This window comes from Chlorocebus sabaeus, chromosome 8 (genome assembly GCF_047675955.1).
Source record: "Chlorocebus sabaeus isolate Y175 chromosome 8, mChlSab1.0.hap1, whole genome shotgun sequence".
Lineage (NCBI taxonomy): Eukaryota > Metazoa > Chordata > Mammalia > Primates > Cercopithecidae > Chlorocebus > Chlorocebus sabaeus.
In genome coordinates, this window is record NC_132911.1 from 140,437,617 (window position 1) to 140,457,690 (window position 20,074).

Consider the following 20,074-nt stretch of genomic DNA (forward strand, 5'->3'; position numbering starts at 1 on the left):
TCTTTTCTTTAAAGAAGGTACATTGTGATCCAGGAGACATTAAACTGAATGTAGTGAGAGGCTCAGAAGCACAGTTACAGGGTGGTTTATAAAGTAAACATGAGGAAGTCGTTTAACCTTTACAATGATTAGTTATTACAGTGAGGGTTTCCTGATAGCAGGAGATTTGTTGAAGATGACTGCTTTAATGCCATTTTTGGAAGGTGACTCAAGTTTTCTTTATGATTATTAGGGACATTATGAGAAATAACCAAATTTAAGTTTTGCTTATGTTCAAAAATTAAGCTGCCTTGTTCACGTTGTTGCTAAGACGAGGTTCTTGGTTTTCAATGCAACACAAATTAACATGAAGTCCGGCATACTTTTCCTAGACAGGATTTTGAATACTTATGCCTGGAAAGGTTGGGGCTAAGGGAGACAGTGCAAGAGGAAGGGTTCCCTAGTTGGCTTCCGAGGGTGGGTCCTAGTGGTGTGTAGAGGAGGGTACCATAAGTAATGAGCTCAGTAAGCATCCTTACATGTGGGGGGTAGACAGCTGGTGCACAGGCCCAGGGAGAAATCATGCTAACATAACATTGCATGGCATGGTTAGAAAGCAGTGGGGGAGATGTTAGTATTACAATGAGGTGAATGTTAGGGTCATCAACCTCCCGGTCTTGTGTGCATGATGGTAGGATCCCCTGCCTTGGGTAAGATTTGTAGCCAGTGTTGCTTATCTTAGCGTTCTCAGATAATTTGCAAGGTCTCAGAGGGTTTGGAACCAGTTGGGGGTGGGCTGAGTCCTGTCTCCACTCCATCTCAGTGCGGCTTTCTCTGTTGTGAGAAGTCCCATGACTGGTCTCCATCTTATTATATTTAAAGCTGGTTACCTCACATTTCTGAAGAAACTCATCTCATCCTGAGCTACTGAACGGACATTGTTTGAATAAACCTTGGCATTATGCCTGTTTCAGCTTTCATTGAAGGTGCAATCTTAAATGAGTTATGATTAGCACATCATCTTTTTCCCTCAAATAAAATAAAAGACATATTTTCTTAATAACTGTGTAACATTCACATTTTCCGTTTAATATCTGTATATCTGCAACATGTAATTCATCATACATTTCTAATTAACTTCCAATTTTGGATTAATTTCCTTTTTCTTTCTTTGGGCTTTCCTAACGAGACAATAAGTTACATTTGCAAAGGGCCCATATTAGCAACACTTGCTTGATGATAACACCTTGTGGGTAGTTACCATATAATTGTCTTTTTAAAATTATTATCCCAGTTGTTAGGCTGCTCATTGTACCCACCAAGTGTGTCATAGTCCCACCAAAAGAAGCAGATTTCCCTGTGGAGATTTTACAGAAGTTTTGGTTAAAAAGAAAATGGAACAAGTTAACATTCATAGAAGCCACTGGAACTAATGACTAAGCACTCTAGAAGTGACATATAATTGGGAGCTATAGATCAGGGTTCAAGTCTCCGTTGTACACTTGCTAACTCTGAACTATCAGGTAAGTAGCCATTAAATTTTCCTAGCCTCAACTCTCTCTTATGTTTTAAAATACAAAAATTAAAACCACACTTAGAATGGTGTAAAGATCAGAATAGACACTAAAATTGAAAAAAAAAAAAAAAAAAAAGATTTTGTAAATAGCAAAGGGCTGCACTCATAAGTGATTTTTGTGTTTTTTTTGTCCTGCACTGTGACTAGTGCCACTAAAATAAAAGCAGTGACAATGTCCACATTCTATTTCAAGTCTGTGTTTATTAAGTCCCTATTATGTGAAAGTCTCTGCAGGGGAAAGTGTGTGAGGTAGAGAATTTAAACAAATCAACCGAATTTCTTTCCCAAACTCACACTGTAGTAGAAGAAATATGCATTGCTTTCCTCAATAAGCATTTATCAAGGACTTACCTGGGATGAAGGTCAGTGTCGATTTGAAGGATAGAGTCATAATGGAATGCTTAGTGGGATGTTTTCTGGGTCCCCGACCATTGCTGACAAGGACAAACTGAGGCAAAAAAGTCCTTAAGCAACATCACCTTCTGCAGCTATGGCTCTCCAGCTGAGCGACACACTAGAACCAAATGGGAAGTTCTTTGCTTTTGTTGTTGATTTGTTTTGTTTAAATTTTGATACCCAAGCTGCACAACAAAAAAGTTACATCCCAATATTTGGAGTGCTCTGTAATATTCTCCAGGTGATTCCAACCTGCAGGCAAAATTACTTGAGAATGTTGTTCTAAAAAGCATGTAATTCGCTACAATTCACATCCTGCCTCCAGATCTTAGGAAGTGGTGGCCAATTTGGCTTCAGTTGGCCCCACTGACAATTTGCCATGCCCCACAGTCCCTCGTCCTAAAGGCTGCTGTGGGGCAGAGAAGTTCTTTGCCCAGAGTGGGTTTCATGGCTTTTCCTAGAACACTAAAAGAGAGCTATTTTCAGAGACTGGGGTGTCCTCCTCTTCACCTCCACACCTGAGGAAGCAAAACCAGAAGAGGGAGGGGAGGAGAAAAGGAGGGGCTGGGCATCCTGCCTGAACAGGAGGGAGGAGTGTGGGGGATGTGAAAGTGTACCCAGCATGAGTACCCACTGAAAATCAGCCCAGAGGCATGGACTAGAATGCAATGTGAAGGGGTAGGGATGACAAATTCCACAGAACATGATTGAAGGTAGTGAATAAAAATGAAATAAAATAATTCCATACTGAAACCTTGCCAAATTCTAACTCTTCAAAACCTTAAAGAGAAAAAAAAAAAAAAAAAAAAAAAAGATACAGTGTCTTCCTTAGGGAAATTCAGAGTCTGGATGGAGATCAGAGTCATATGAATAAATAAACAGTGCAGAGTTTAAAAGGAGTCGTGCTAGAAATCTCTAGGCTCTAAAGAAATGTAAAAATGGATGCAGCACACTTTACAGGGGTTGGGGGCCAGAAAAGACTTTGATGAGAAAGTGTCCCTTGTAACATGAGTGAGCTCTGAGCATAGTAAAGAGAAACAGTCCTTTGAGAAAGAGACAAAGGGGACCATTGAGAAAAGGCTGGAATGTTTAACAAAAATAGATGTGAGTCAATATGGCTGAAGGATAATTAGGACTGGTACCTAAAAAGGTCATTATCTAAATGGCATGAGAATAACAATGATTCAAGAATCCTCTAGGTTTTGTGATAGAAGGGTAGAAGAAAATATATTAAAATGTTTGACATCATGATCCATCATTATTTAATTTAAACTTTATAAGAAATCATTGAGATAGGGTATGAATAACATTTTTTATACATGAGAAAACTGAGGCATGGGAGAGTTTCATTAACTTGCCTGATATCAAATGGCTATTGTAGAATTGGATTTGATCCTGTATATCTTTCTCTGACTTTCAAAACTATAGTTTATATTCTTCTATCTGTGGAAAAGAATTTAAATTGAAGAAACTGTTCTTAAAGTAAAAATCCTTAAATTATTCCTTAAGGTGTATATGTCTGATTCCAGCTTTGTAGTGATGTAAAGAGATGTCTGAATTTTATCTTCACCACTTGTTAGTTGCGGTGGATTGGTTGTGTTGTTTCAATGGCTGACTTACTTACACACCTGCTATAAGCTGACAGTTTTCTTCATGACATGAGGCTTGGCCAGGTCACTTGATTTGTCCAGTGGGAAGTTAACAAGTGGGATGTAAGCAGAGGCTTGAAACATGAGTGAATTTCTGCTTTCATGCTTATACGGCATTGGGTTTGCTCTCTCTTTGTTCTCCACAATTGCCAGGCTTCAGGGGGGATTTACAAGACATGTTGTTGCAGATTAAAATGACCTGAAGCTCTTTGCTGCTTTTCCCATCAAAAAGCAGAATGTGTTTCATCACCTCAAGAACATGGCTCAGCTTGTGACTTGCCATTAACAATACAGTAGAAGGAGTTGTATGACTTCCAAGCTGGACCTCAAGAGACCTGTTTGCATTCATCTTCACTTTCTTGCAATGCAGTGACTACTATCTGAAGAAGCAAAAACTAGCCTCTCTGAGGTTGAGAGAGCAATTGGGGAGAGAATAAGAATCACTGCAGCCAGCGCCAAATGCCAGGCATGGGAGTGAGACCGTCTTAGGCTATCTGGACTTCACTGAGCCACTGGGAAACCTCCTATAAGACGGATGATTGGCACAACTGCCAGCATCTATATCTGCAGCTCAATTTTACAGGCTGCTTTTGCTAGAAAGGAAGATGATTTGGGGCTTTTCATTAAAAGGAAAACCTTACCTAGGGCTTTTGTACCCTCACTATCTGCCTAAGTAATTTTGTCTTAACTCCTGTATCACTTGGATCATGGGGGCAGTTTTCCCCATGCTGTTCTGGTGACAGTGAATGAGTCTCATGAGATCTGATGGTTTTGTAGGTGTCTGGCATTTTCCCTGCTTGCACTCATTCTCTCTCCTGCTGCCCTGTGAAGAGATGCCTTCTGCCATAATTGTAAATTTCCTGAGGCCTTACCAGCCATGTGGAACTGTGAGGCAATTAAACTTATTTTCTTTATAAATTACCCAGTCTCAGGTATTTCTTCATAGCAGCATGAGAATGGACTAATATAGGTAGCTAAAGTTTGTCGATTTGATTTATCTTTTCAAAACAACCAACTTATTGCTTTGTTGATCCTTTGTATTATTTTTCTTGTCTCCAATTCATTCATTTCTACTCTGATCATTATTCTTTCTTTCCTTCTGCTAACTTTGGGCTTCTTTTTCTATGTCCTTGTGGTATGATGTTCCATGTCCCCTTGATGAATGTTCCTTCTATTGTTTTGGATAAAATATTCTGTATATGTCTGTTAGGTCCGTGTGGTTTAGTGAGTTGTTTCAGTCCAAAATTTCCTTATAAATTTTCTGTCTGAATGATCAATAAATTTTTGAAAGTAGGGTATTGAAATATCCTACTATTGTTGTATTGCTATGTTTCCCTTCTGATTATTTAATATTTGTTTTATATATTTAGCCACCCAAGAGTTGGGCGCATAAATATTTAGAATTGTTATATTCTCTTGGTGAATTAATTCCTTTATCAATGTGTCATGTCATTTTTGCCTCTTTTTACTGTTTGTTACTTAAAGTCTATTTTGGCTGATATATTTATATCCACCTATGCTGTCTTTTGGTTTCCATTTGCATGGAATATCTCTCTTTCTCCCTTCATTTTCAGTCTCTATATATCTTCAAAGGTGAGGTGAGTGTCTTGTATTCAGCATAGAGCTGGGTCTTTTTTTTTTTTTAATTAAATTAATTCACCCACTTTGGGTCTCTATGTCGGAGAATTTAATCCATTTACTATCAAGCTAATGACTGATACATAAGGACTTACTACTGCCATTTTGTTAATTATTTGCTGGCTGTTTTGTAGATAATTGTTTCTTATTCTCTTGCCATCCTTCTTTGTGATTTGATAGCTTTCTTTAGCAGGGTGCTTTGAATCTTTTCCATTTTTGTGTTGTGCTTCGATTAAAGATTTTTGATTTGTGGTTACCATGAGGCTTACTTAAAATATCTTAAACTTGTAACAGCCTGTGTCAAACTAATAAGAACTTACATGTAACTGCATACAACTCTAGACTTCTACTATCTCCACCCTACATTTTACATTAGAATTTATATCATTTTGTAGTGTGCATTCCTTGACAACTTAATTTAGCTATAGTTATTAATAGTTTTATTTTTTACTTTCATACTTGGGATGAAATTGCCCTATGTACCATTTTTAAAACTCTAAAATATTCTAACTATGGCTCTGGTTTATTTATACCATTGAGTTTCGTGTTTTTGTATGTTTTATGTTATTAACTAATAGCTCTTTGTTTTAGTTTAAATATCTCCCTATAACAATTACTGTAGGCAGGTCTAATGGTGATAAACTCCCTTAGCTTTCATTTGTATGAGAAAGTTTTTATTTCTCCCTCATTTATGAAATCCAGCTTTGCTGGGTAAAGTAGTCTTGTATAGCAAGGGTTTTGTTTGTTGTTGGGGCGGGGGTAAGTGTATGTGTGTCTGTGTGTGTGTATGCGGGGAGACGTTTCCTTCAGCACTTTAAACATATTATCATACTCTCTTCTGGCCTGCAGGGATTCTACTGAGAAATCTGCTGATAGTAGAATTGGCACACTTTTCTATATGATGTATTTCTTATCTCTTACAGCTCTCAAATTTTTTTGTCTTTAATTTTTGATAGTTTAATTATTATTTTAACTATAATTTGTCATGGTTTACTCTTCTTTTAATTGAATTTGATTGAAGATCTCTGTGCTTCTTGTAACTGGATGCTGGCATGTATCCTCAGATTAGGGCAAATTTCAGTCATAATTTCACTGAACATGCTTTCTGGTCCTTTTTTCCTTCTTCTCTATCTAAACTCTAATTGTGCATAATTTGATTTCATGATGTTGTCTCAGAATTCTAGTAGGCTTTCTTTCTTATGCTATATTATTTTGTCTTTTTGCTCCTCTGACTGGGTAATTTTATGTGTTCATTCTTCCAGCTCGCTGGTTCTTTTCTGTGGTTTATTAAGTCTGCTATTGAAGCTTTCTATTATATATTATTAGATCAGTCATTGTATTCTTTATCTCTATGATGTTAATCTGATTATTAAATTGTTTCTATTTCTTCATCAAACTTTTCACGTTTTTGTACATTGTTTTTAAATTTTTACTAAATGTTTAATCCATATATTTCTGTAGTTTATTGAACTTCTTTGTAAGTATTAATCTGAATTATTTGTCAGTCATTTTGCAGACCTCCTCTCTGAGGCCTATTACTGAAATTTTATTAGTTTATTTTGGAAGTGTTATGATTCCCTGATTGCTTGTGATCCTTGTGCTTTTGCATTAATCTCTACACATTTGAGGAGATCACTCCCTCTTCTGTCCTTGGGGGGATTTTTTGTTTTGTTTTGTTTTTGTTTTCATTTTCTCACAAAGATAGACCTTCACTATGCAGTCTAACTTGTGATTCTGGATGGGCCCAAAGGTAAAACATCAGGTAAGTAGAGCTTTTGTTGAGTTCTCTAGTTTGCTGGGCCTCTGCCTTTGCTGAGATGCTTGGTGTGGCTGCTGGCTGGGCTTCACTGCCCAGCAAGACAACTGACTGGGCTTTGCTGTTAGGCAGAGCTCCTGACTGGGTACTGCAATAGTTTTAGCTTAGGCTGGTCACAAGATGTATTTTCTGACTGGACAATTCTGCTCTTTGGGATCTGCTTAGGTGAGAGCTTCAGGTTGGACTCTGAGGATTGGCAGAGTTGCTGCTTGGGACAGGCTGAATTAGAGGCTATGTTTCTTATCAATGCATTATTGAGTATTAAAATCCACAAAGATTGGAATCTCCCTGTCTGGCCAAGGTTGATGGGTGTGCTTTTTGGCTGACTGGAATTGCTGATTGACTTCCCATGTCAAGTCTGTCTAGTGCCTTCCCTTCTCCAAAATGGGGCCTGGAGAAGACTTGATGAGAGCACCTGGGCTGTGTGGGAAAAGTGGCGAAGAGTTTGACCCTGAAAGACCTGTGAATTGTGTTTCCTGCAGTATGGTTGGCTACTTTATCTAGTGTAGTGCCTCTTGGTTGGAATGCAGAGCAACCACAAACTTCTACATGTTGGTTTCTGTGAACCCCAACCCCATCTTTTTTCTCTGTCTGACTCTAGGTGGTCTAGCTCTGGCAGTGCTCCCAACATTTCTGAGGGAATGCAATGGGAGTAAGCATCCTGCCAAGGGTCCCAGAATATTGAGAAAGCTGAATGAATGCCTCCAGCTTTCTTCCCTATAGAAATTGTGGTCCGGGATAATGATCTCTGTGTCGCACTGTTCTTGTTTGGGGGTGTAGTGGCAAAGTTAGAGAGAAGCATTCTTACCATTTCATTACAGCATTTTATGGTCCTGCCATCCAAGTGAGTGTTTAAACCTCCTCTTGAGTGCTAGAATACTCAGATGTTGTGGGTTTTTTTGTTTTGTATTGTATTTTGGATAGTTGGTAGTTTGATTTTTGTGGAGGGAAGCAAACCTTGGAGAATCTTACCCTACCATCTTGCTGACATCATTCCTCCTCACTGCACTTTGAATAAATTCCATGAGGGTAAGATTCACAACTCTTGACTACATGATTTGTATTATTTTTATTTTTTATTGGGAGGAAAAATAAATTAATTGTTTGGAAGCATACAGAATCAGAGATAGTCTTGGTGCATTTAGATAGATATGTTTACTAATGGGTTAAGCATATAGAATGAATTTAGAAATTTGAAAGATATAACCATCTGGGTATCAGTTGAAGCAGTGAGTGTAAATGAATCTCTAAGGATTATGTGGAGTCAGCAGCAGGTATTAAACAGAGACTTGAAAATCATCACCATTTAAGGTAAGCAATGAGAATAATACACACTAAAGTAAACTCTATTAAAATGGCTAGGGGGTGCAGGAAATAATTATAGAAAAGAGTAGCACCATAGTCAGAGAGTAAAAGAATGAGTTTAAAAAATAAGTTGAATGGCCACGATATAAGATGTCTCAGAGAGACAGACAAGGTGACATTTTTGAAAAATGCAATGGAATAGACAGGAAAAGGGGGAGATTTGTACTTGTTTCTTAATCTTATTGAAAGCTATTTCATTATATGCTGTGATAAAAGCCAGAATGAGGGTGACTAAAGAGAGAAAAGAAAGTGAAATATTGGAAATAGTCTGCAAAGTGTATTGCTTTTTGAGTTTTTTTTTTTTTTTTAAGGTTCGAAATGAATGAAGAAAGAAAAGAAACATTAGGAGAAATCAGGGTGAATTTATATGCTGTTTTCATTGGTTTCCCTGAGAATTAGCATTTAAGAGAGAGAAATTAAAATTACAAAAAGTGATGTTGGTGTGGCACAGATGGAATATTTAGGAAGATAAAGTCTCTCATCTTCGACTTACTATGAGAGATATGAGGATGTGTAGAAATAGTAAACATTAGAGATTGATAGGGAAAACAACATAAAAAGTCGACCTAGTCCACATATCAACATCTGTTTTCTTCAGGGGAGAAAATGTTCTCACTTAAGCAATATGGTAGTAACAATTGGCTACTTGAAGACAGAAGACTGGGAAAGAGCCCATGAGGAATGACTAAAACTCCAAATGCTTAGCATGAGGGCTTATCTCAAGATAAAATTCAGACATTAGTATAAAAGTCATACAACCGATTTGGATTAGTTTCTTCTGCAGGAGTGGATCTGTAAGAGAAATGAATAAATGCTCGTCATCACTGGCCATCAGAGAAATGCAAATCAAAACCACAATGAGATACCATCTCACACCAGTTAGAATGGCAATCATTAAAAAGTCAGGAAACAATAGGTGCTGGAGAGGATGTGGAGAAATAGGAACACTTTTACATTGTTGGTGGGATTGTAAACTAGTTCAACCATTATGGAAAACAATATGGCGATTCCTCAAGGATCTAGAACTAGAAGTACCATATGACCCAGCCATCCCATTACTGGGTATATACCCAAAGGATTATAAATCATGCTGCTATAAAGACACATGCACACGTATGTTTATTGCGGCACTATTCACAATAGCAAAGACTTGGAATCAACCCAAATGTCCATCAGTGACAGACTGGATTAAGAAAATGTGGCACATATATACCATGGAATACTATGCAGCCATAAAAAAGGATGAGTTTGTGTCCTTTGTAGAGACATGGATGCAGCTGGAAACCATCATTCTCAGCAAACTATCGCAAGAACAAAAAACCAAACACCTCATGTTCTCACTCATAGGTGGGAACTGAACAATGAGATCACTTGGACTCGGGAAGGGGAACATCACACACCAGGGCCTATGATAGGGAGCGGGGAGGGGGAAGGAATTGCATTGGGAGTTATACCTGATGTAAATGACGGGTTGATGGGTGCAGCACACCAACATGGCACAAGTATACATATGTAACAAATCTGCACGTTATGCACATGTACCTTAGAACTTAAAGTATAATAAAAAAACAAATTAAAAAAATAAATTAATTGAAAAAAAAGAAATTGAACAATCTCTTTACTTATTTTCTCTAAGAAACCTTTTTTCCCCCCTTGGGCGAGGGAGAAAAAAATTTCCTGAATATAATGGAGAAATTAAAGAGACAAAAAAAACCCCTGTCTGGCAGAGTTGATTTCAGGATAAAACTCAGTAGTGTATAAGAAATCAGCTGGAACTGTCTTTGGCATATATTTCACACACAGTGAATATTGGAGAGCTAATCTCTTTTCCTCGCTCCCTTCCCATTTTCTCTGTTTCCTGTACCTTCTCTCTATCTTTTTTTTCCCTTTCTTCTCTCTATCCTTCCTTCCTTCTCTCCACTTTCTTTTTTCTTATTTTTTCTTTATTTTTATTTTTCTTGCTTTATTTATTTATTTATTTATTTTTTTTGAGACAGAATTTCACTCTTGCTGCCCAGGCTGGAGTGCAATGGTGCGATCTCAGCACACTGCAATCTCTGACTCCCAGGTTCACGCAATTCTCCTGACTCAGCCTCCTAAGTAGCTGGGATTACAGGCGTCTGCCACCACACCCAGCTAAGTTTTGTATTTTTAGTAGAGACGGGGTTTTGTCATGTTGGCCAGGCTGGTCTCAAACTCCTGACCTCAGGTGATCCTCCCACCTCAGCCTCCCAAAGTGCTGGTGTTACAGGTGGGAGCCACCATGCTCGGCTTTTTTTTCCCTCTACTTTCTTTCTTTCCTTTTGTTCTTCCTTCCTTTCTTCCTTCCTTGCTTCTCTTTCCTTTCTTTCAACTGGCTTTTTTCTATGTTGGATTTCCTTTTCATCTTCTCTTCCTATATTTATATTAAAGAATATGTTATTTCTTTATTTTTAAATATTTTGCTGGTCTGTATCATAATTACACTGTAAAACGTTGATTATGTTATCAATTTGACTGTGCAGCCTTTACCTCTCCTCACTGTATATCATTTGACTTTTTTCAGCTGACATTAAATGATCAAATAAATCATATTATCTGTGCATATAGAAATGATCTCTGAGGAAGTGATGCTTCACTTGAGCAATCAGAAACACAAGTTGAATTTTAAGTGGGCTTATATTTTTCATGCTTCTCCATGTTTATTAATGTTTTAAATGCCAAGCTCCTTTTCCTAGGACATTTTTGAATCCTTTATTTTATTCAAATGCAACCATTTTGTAGACTTCAGCACCACAAACTGGGTTGAAAGTTTCAGAGACTAATCAGAAATGTCGGATCACTGTTGTGCACTAGAAAACAAAGACGGTTTTAAGCAAACTGCTAAGAGAAGTCATTAGAGGAGAGAATCTTGTATAGGATGAGATTTATGCTACCCACCATAGTGCAGTCTGAGTTCTTTCAATGAAGATAAATGAATAACTCCATCATCTCAATGTGTAGTCTCTTTAACCAACATGCTGTCTCTCCTATGATTTGTGATGGTTTTACACGGGAAAAACTAACTGAGATATATCATGGCTGTCAAATCCTGGTATTCCTGTGGGCTTTCTGAACAGACAATTGTACCACTTTCATTATCTTTGTGTTACAGATAATGGATAATAAACCAGCTTACAGTACCCAAAGGAGAGCTTCTTGGACCCTGGAAAAGTCTTCAAATGCACCGTATACACATTAAACTTTTTTTGCCCTCTGAAGATGCCTTTGAATCAAATAAAAATTGCTTTACTTTCAAAATCAAGAATCAATTTTCCAGAGTTCCCCAGTTGAAAAGGATATTTTTATCTGTGGCCTCATCTGATTCTCGAGGAATTTAATTCTCCATTTTTCAAAGTTTGGTTGGGAGTACTCTAGGATTCACTTGGGGCGTATTTTATAACCCAGATTGCTTCCCAATACCCTTCTTTATTTCTCATCTCAGACTCCATGGATTTAGCCTTCTACTCTTTGTTTCTCCAGTCAACATGCCCCCGTCTGCCTTTTGGACTTTCTTTAGTCCCAAATTGACCTTCAAAGCAGGATGAGATATTTCTAATTGTTTTCTACCTGTTCTACACCACAAAGCAATAATTTATTTGATCAGTCACTCACTTTGATTCTACACAGTTAATTCATACATGTATTAGTAAGTTAAATAAATAAGTTTTAAAAAATGTATATTCAATTTAAAACAATTTTTCTTGTTCCCACATTTAAATAAAATAGAGTAGGCTTGTGAGTAAAATAACTCAGAAGCTTTTGTAGTCTTTGTGTTTGCTTTTTTGTATTATCATTTATTGCCATTAAACAAGAAAGGAAAAATGCAATACTATAAAATATGCCAAACCTGAGAAGGCTGTACAAACTTAAAAGTCATATAAAATACTCTTAGGGGTTTTGTTTTTATAATTTCTACTTCTTTTCTTGGAAAGCTCCTGAAATCTCTGTTTTCTGTCTGTATTCCATTCTCTGTTACACATTAGTGTCTTGATTGAGTCCAGTAGTTCTCTCTTGACCTCCTGTTACAGCCCTCTCTAGAATTCATACTGGATCTCTACTTAGAAAATTTCACCTTGTCAATTTTAGAAAGAATGAAGAATTATTATTTGCTACCAGTGGGCCATACACACTTTTTACATATGTATCATGTGTATCAATAAGGGGATCTGCAAGGAAGTAGCGTAATTATCTAAAAATAATTTGCTAACAATCTACCCACTTAATGAACATTTCACCAATGACCAGTCCACATGTCACCAGCTTGTTCCAAATACAAGGTCTACAAATACATCATAAAAATAAATTATAAATTTGTAGCAACTGAATGGAGCAAATTTTACTATCTGAATTTTAAATGTCTCAAGATTTCTGCAAAGATTTAGTAGATTATTTTGTTGTCATTGAAATATTTTTCAAATGTTTAATTGGCACAGGTTAAGGAGCCACAGCGTGATTTCCTTTTTAAGAGTGTACTGATGGCCGGGTGCGGTGGCTCACGCCTGTAGTCCCAGCACTTTGGGAGGCCGGGGCGGGCGGATCATGAGGTCAGGAGATCGAGATCATCTTGGCTAACACGGTGAAATCCTGTCTTTACTAAAAATACAAAAAATTAGCCGGGCGTGGTGGCGGGAGCCTGTAGTCCCAGCTACTGGGGAGGCTGAGGCAGGAGAATGGCGTGAACCCGGGAGGCAGAGCTTGCCGGGAGGCCGAGATCGCGCCACTGCACTCCAGCCTGGGTTACACAGTAAGACTCCATCAAAAAAAAAAAAAAAGCGCGTACTGACATTAAGAAAATAATATTGCATTGGTCATTGGCAGCACTCAAAGCTCAGCATTTTAAATACAGTATTTCAGTTCATGCAAATTTCTTTTATCTTTTTGAAAAAGTCAGTTCAAATTTTATAAATATTTTTTCAGTATTTTTGAGGCTAATTTATTAAGCTTAGATTTGGAAAGCTGTGAGGTTGCTCCTATTTTTGCTTCATGTCTATCATTTTAAAACATAATCCTAATAATTCCTATACTTTTTCATATTGATGATTAATGCCCACCTCCATACTCAATATCCATTATTCTAGCCATCTTTCCTTGCTGCTGTATGGCATAGTTTTATTTCAGCATATTGAGTCTTTTTGTAAACTGCTGCTGAGTTTATCTGAATTATTCCCTCTCAGATACTAACATTTCTGTTCAGATTATTTAGATCATTTTCAATTTTTCTGCATTTCATTTTTCTTTAAAATCAATTATTTTAATAACCTTTTAACAACTTCACAAAAGTCATATTAACTTGAATTTTTCCATTTGTCTTTGGTGTTTTTGTATTTCAAACTTTGGTGACCAGATTGTTTCAGCTTCTGTGAATACTCTCAAATTATTAAAATGTCATTTCTACCTATAGCTAATATTTAGGTGATTTTTACCTTTGACTCACCAGTGACTCAGTTCCACACCAACTAACCCTGAATCCTTAGGTATTAACAACTGAATTTTAACTTTCTATGTTTTCTTTTCAGAATCCTTCCCAAACATACCATACTTATGGTGAAGGGATTTCAGATATTGGATGCTATTCTCAGACTGTAGTTTTGGTTACTGACTAAATGTGCATTTCTAAATAGTAGACATTTTTTTAAGTAATAATAAAAGTGCAAACTTACCTATTGGCTTTCAAGAAATCATCTATTGCTTAAACTTCTGATACAAAGATGAGCTAAAAGCTAATCACCAAACATCAATACAAACAAAACCCATAGAAAGTTGCTAAAATCATCCTATTGAATGAGAATTTTGGTGAGCTTTATAAATCCTTAATGTTAACAAATGTTTAATAAATCAATAAATTGATAAAATTAAAATTGATGATTTGACATATTTACGTTTCAGACAATTTGTGTATGTGTGTGTATGTGTGAATTGAATCATAAACTATACAAAGTGGTGGTGCTGCTGTCTTATTCACTTGTGACCTCAAGTGAGTTTATCTACTTTGTTTCTTCCTTCATTTTTTTTTGTATCATTCTTCTTTTTAACCTTTTTATCCACTAGTGATCAAAATGAAGATATGTTTGCTTCTTTGCTAATACCCCCACGTATGTAGCGCTTACTTAAAATGCACCTGGGATGTATTTCATAACAAAAAAGAGAAGCAAGATCATCATTCACCAATTGTCACAAAACTCAAAACTGAGAAGAGCTTCAATAAGCCACTTGTTCCAGCTTTCTAGCCTCAAACAGGGAATACATGCACACACATACACACCACAGGTGACTCACTGCAGAATAAGGAAGACACATAACCTTTCCAAATACACAAGACCACAGAGCAAAGCTCACATTTATTTACATATTCCCACAAGATAGTTGGAGGGGGAAATAGTTTGTCTATTATAACAAACAGACAAGATTCATGGAAAAACAGAAGCTGAAGAGTACATTAGTGTTAGGAAACTCTTAAGGATCTTTTTGGATTTTGCTGTGGCTTTTAAGTGTTCTATAATTTTATTACAACAATTTTTTTTTTAATGTATCCGATTCGCTGAATGAAAAAGAAGCCCTGCTAGTTACTGAAGTCACACATTTAAATTTCACTTCCTCTGGGCAGGTTAACAGATATAAGGGTTGGAGACATCATAAAGGTCAGATGAATGGAGAACGCAGGTCTCCCACTCTCCAGTTGTTGCAGAAGAGGTGTGCTTGGGCCATGGTGCTCTGCTGGACATGCTGTAGGACCCCAACTCCCCATACCACAGCAATGCTCCCTTCTTCCAAGCAAATGCCAAAGCTGCCTTACCAGTGATGGTACATCCACGCTTCTGAGGAGCTGGGTCACCTGACTGTAGGAGTTGCCTGTGAATGCCTGCTGCCCAGAACCTGAAGGTCTTGAGACCAGTGGGATTTTACACAGTGGGGAAGACACCATCCATGCGGGAGGATACTGATCCCCAGCACAAGGCCACTGGCTGAGTGACTATCAGCATGTGGGGTGATTCCAGCTATCCAGAGTGAGCATAAGGATCACTGCTGGAAAGACCTACTTAAACTGTAGGACATTTGAATTATGAAAAGAATGACACACATGAAAAAAATTAACTCGAGTTTATTCATTCAATAGTATCTTCATGAGAATGTTGAGTAGTTGCATTTCCTTTGAAAGACCCCTGCTTTGATTTGGTGTTCTTCAATATTATTAAGGAAGACTATATACTCTGTATGTGTGTGTGTGTGTGCGCGCGCGCGCGTGCGTGTGTGTGTACGTTTCTTGATCTACCTAGCAAGTCAGCAAGTCTGTTCCTGGTGTTTCCCACCAAATAATCATAATTTACACAGTGTAGTTTTATCACTGTACATCTCCAGGACTAAATTGTAAATCGAAAGTAAGGACAGAGTCTGTGTTTTATTGTCAATGGCTAGTACAGTGTCTGGAACACAGTAAACTAGCAGTGATTATTTATTGAATAAATCCACATTAGTTTCTCCTCTACTGATATGGACTGGATGTTAGTGTTCCTCCAAAATGTGTATGGTGATTACATTTGGAGATAGGGCCTCTAAGGAATTAAGGTTAAATGAGGGCATAGCAGTGGGATCCTGATCTCATGGGAACAGTATCCTAACAAGAAGCAGCCTTAGAGAGCTCACACTCTCTTTCTGTCTTGCTCTTGTTCTCACTTTCTGCTTCTCTCTCTCTCTCTCTCTCTCTTTCTCTCTCTCTCTCTCTCTCTCTCTGTCTTCATGCACAGCATTGTGGAAAGACCACATGAGGAGATAACAAGAAGATGGTCATCTACACACCAGGGAGAGAATTCTTACCATAAACCAGCTATGATGGACTTTAGTCTGAGACTTTCTAGCCTTCAACACTCTCAGAAAATGAATTTCTGATCCTTAAACCACCCAGTCAGTGATATTTGTTGTGGCAGTCTGAGGAGACTAAGATTTTACTCTTTTGCCCTTTGCTAACTTCTTTGCTAACTTCTACAATTTAATGTAAATGCCAGGTTAATTGTATCAACCAAAAATTTCCATGGCTATTTTTTTAAACATGTGTTTTCCAGTCTTACTACATTAATACAATTCAGATTCTATTATGTGCTAATTAAATTTAGATGATTTATATGATGGTCTTCTGAACTACTTCTCAAATAAAAGTAGTACATCCTCCTTATTAGAGTTCTGCATTAATGATGTATTTTTAATGCCAAATAAAACATATATGTATTCAATTACTGCTGTAGAAAAATTGTCAAGCTTTCTTCTAGTAATACAAAATTAGATACTAAAAGTCCCTCATTTAAGACCCATGAGTTACAGATAGCAACCCATCTAGTGATAGAGGCCCGTTGCTTTCAGAAATTTAATTAAAAATAAGTGGACATCATTGGTTCCAACTCTTACCTTCATATTTTTTTAATGTGAGTCAATTAAATCACTAGGTCATATTGGGAATTATATCATTTTTAAAACAACATTAGACTTGTCATCTACAAGCTTCTGCCTGAACTCAGCTAACTCTTCAAAAGTCCAAAGCTTTGCATGATTTCCTAGTAAATTCACCTGAAACAATCTGTAAGAGACAATAACAGTATGCCATGATTCTTCATGTGAAATCTGATTTGAAGCTACACTTCTGAGAAAAAGTAGAGAATGAGAGACATACACAGATGTTTCAAAATCATGATGCGAATTTCTGTATAGATTGGTTGAAAGAACAATGGCCTTAAGATTGAGGAATACATTCACTTTTCTGATTCTGCCACTAAAGAAAAAAGCATTTGCTCTTTTGGGGTCTCAATATTTGTTCCCATGGGTAAAGGGATAGTAATGGAGTAAGTTATGTGTTCCCAATATTTTCCTCATTAAAAATTATATACATTTCTATTTATTTCTATGTGTTAAAAATTAATGTTTTGAAGCAATTATGTGCCATCAAACTGCATTTACGAATAGCTCCTGTGGTCATATAATGTACCTTAATAAATGTATATATATTTTTCTTATATTTATTTATGTATTTTTTACTTTAAGTTCTGAGATACACGTGTATAATGTACAAGTTTGTTACACAGGTATACGTGTGCCATGGTAGTTTGCTGGACCTATCAACACATCATCTAGGTTTTAAGCCTTGCATGCATTAAGTATTTGTCCTAATGCTGTCCCCTCCCCTTACTGCCAACTCCTGACAGGACCCAGTGTGTTTTGTTCCCCTTCCTGTGTCCATGTGTTCTCATTGTTCAACTACCACTTATGAGTGAGAACATGTGGTGCTTTGTTTTCTGTTCCTGTGTTAGTTTGCTGATAATGATGGCTTCCAGCTTCATCCATGTCCCAGTAAAGGACATGATATCATTCTTTTTTATGGCTGTGTAGTATTACATGGTGTACATGTGCCACATTTTCTTTATCCAGTCTGTCATTTATGGGCATTTGGGTTGATTCCTAGTCTTTGCTATTGTAAATAGTGCCACAATAAACATATGTGTACATGTGTCTTTATAGTAGAATGATTTATAATCCTTGGGTATATATCCAGTAATGGGATTGCTGGATCAACTGGTATTTCTGGTTCTAGATCCTTGAGGAATCACCACACTGTCTTCCACAATGATCAAACTAATTTATACTCCACCAACAGTGTAAAAGCATTCCTATTTCTGCACAGCCTTGCCAACATCCATTGTTTCCTGACTTTTTAATAATCACCATTCTGACTGGCATGAGATGGTATCTCATTGTGGTTTTGATTTGCATTTCTCTAATGACCGATGATGATGAGCTTTTTATCATATGTTTGTTGGCCGCATAAATGCCTTCTTTTGAGAAGTGTCTGTTCATATCCTTTGCCCATTTTTTGATGGGGTTGTTTGTTTTTTCTTGTAAATTTGTTTAAGTTCGTTGTAGGTTCTCAATATTAGACCTTTGGCAGATGGGTAGATTGCAAGAATTTTCTCCCATTCTGTAGGTTGCCTCTTCACTGTGATGCTAGTTTCTTTTGCTGTGCAGAAGCTCTTTGTTTAATTAGATCCTATTTGTCAGTTGTGGCTTTTGTTGCCATTGCTTTTGGTGTTTTAGTCATGAGGTCTTTGTCCATGCTTATGTCCCGAATGGTATTGCCTAGGTTTTCTTCCAGGGTTTTTACGGTTTTGGGTTTTACATTTAAGTATTTAATCTATCTTGAGTTAATTTTTGTATAAGTGGTAAGGAAGGGGTACAGTTTCTGTTTTCTGCTTATGGCTAGCCAGTTTTCCCAGCACCATTTATTAAACAAGGAATTCTTTCCCTATTGCTTGTTTTTGTCAGGTTTGTCAAAGATCAGATGGTTGTAGATGTGTGGTGTTACTTCTGAGGTCTCTGTTCTGTTCCATTGGTCTATATATCTATTTTGGTATCAGTACTATGCTGCTTTGGTTACTGTAGCCTTGTCATATAGTTTGAAGTCAGGTAGTGTTATGCCTCCAGCTTTGTACTTTCTGCTTAGGATTTTCTTGGCTACAGGGGCTCTTTGTTGGTTCCATAAGAAATTTAAGGTAGTTTTTTTTCAATTCTGAGAAGAAAGTCAATGGTAGCTTGATGGGAATACCATTGAATTTATAAATTACTTTGGGCAGTATGGCCATTTTCATGATATTGATTCTTCCTACCCACGAGCATGGAATGTTTTCCATTTGTTTGTGTCCTGTCTTATTTTCTTGAGCTGTGGTTTGTAGTTCTTCTTGCAGAGGTTCTTCTGTCCCCTGTAAGTTGTATTCCTAGGTATTTAATTCTATTTGTAGCAATTGTGAATGGGAGTTCACTCATGATTTAGCTGTCTGTTTGTCTGTTATTGGTGTATAAGAATGCTTGTGATTTTTGCACATTAATTTTGTATCCTGAGACTTTGCTGAAGTTGCTTATCAGCTTAAGGAGTTTTTGGGCTGAGATAAGGTGGTTTTCTGAATATAGAATCACATAATCTGCAAACAGACAATTTGACTTCCTCTCTTTCTATTTGAATACCTTTTATTTCTTTCTCTTGTTTAATGTATTTTTCTCTAGATATTTACATACACAAAATAGTTCATTATAAAGCTTGACCACCACAGATTGAGAACTACCTAGCTAGATAGTCTGCAAAGACATATATGTCTTGATTACCATAGCTATGAAATAGAGAAATAAATATACCAGTATTTTTTGTAAAGGTATTTAAATAAAATTTGGAAAAATAAACATGAGGTTATAAAATACTATATGCAATCATAGGATAGGATGGTTCTAAAATCTCAAATGTTTCTGAATAATTTGGAAAAATTGTTACTCAGATGCTTACATTTTTGTGTAACTTGATTGACTGATTCATTTATTTATCCATTAATTAACTAATTTATGCATGCATTAATTCACTTGTGTACCAAGTAATGACTTTTTAGAGGGTCTTGTGCTATTATTATGAACACAGTTGTAGTAATAAAGGAGGCACAGGGCTGGGTGTAGTTGCTCATGCCTGCAATCCTAGCACTTTGGTAGGCTGAGGCAGGAGGATCACTTGAGATCAGGAATTCAAGACGAACCTGGGCAACATAGGGAGACCCCATTTCTACAAAAAAAAAAAAAAAAATTAGCCAGACATGGTGGTGAACACCTGTGGTCCCA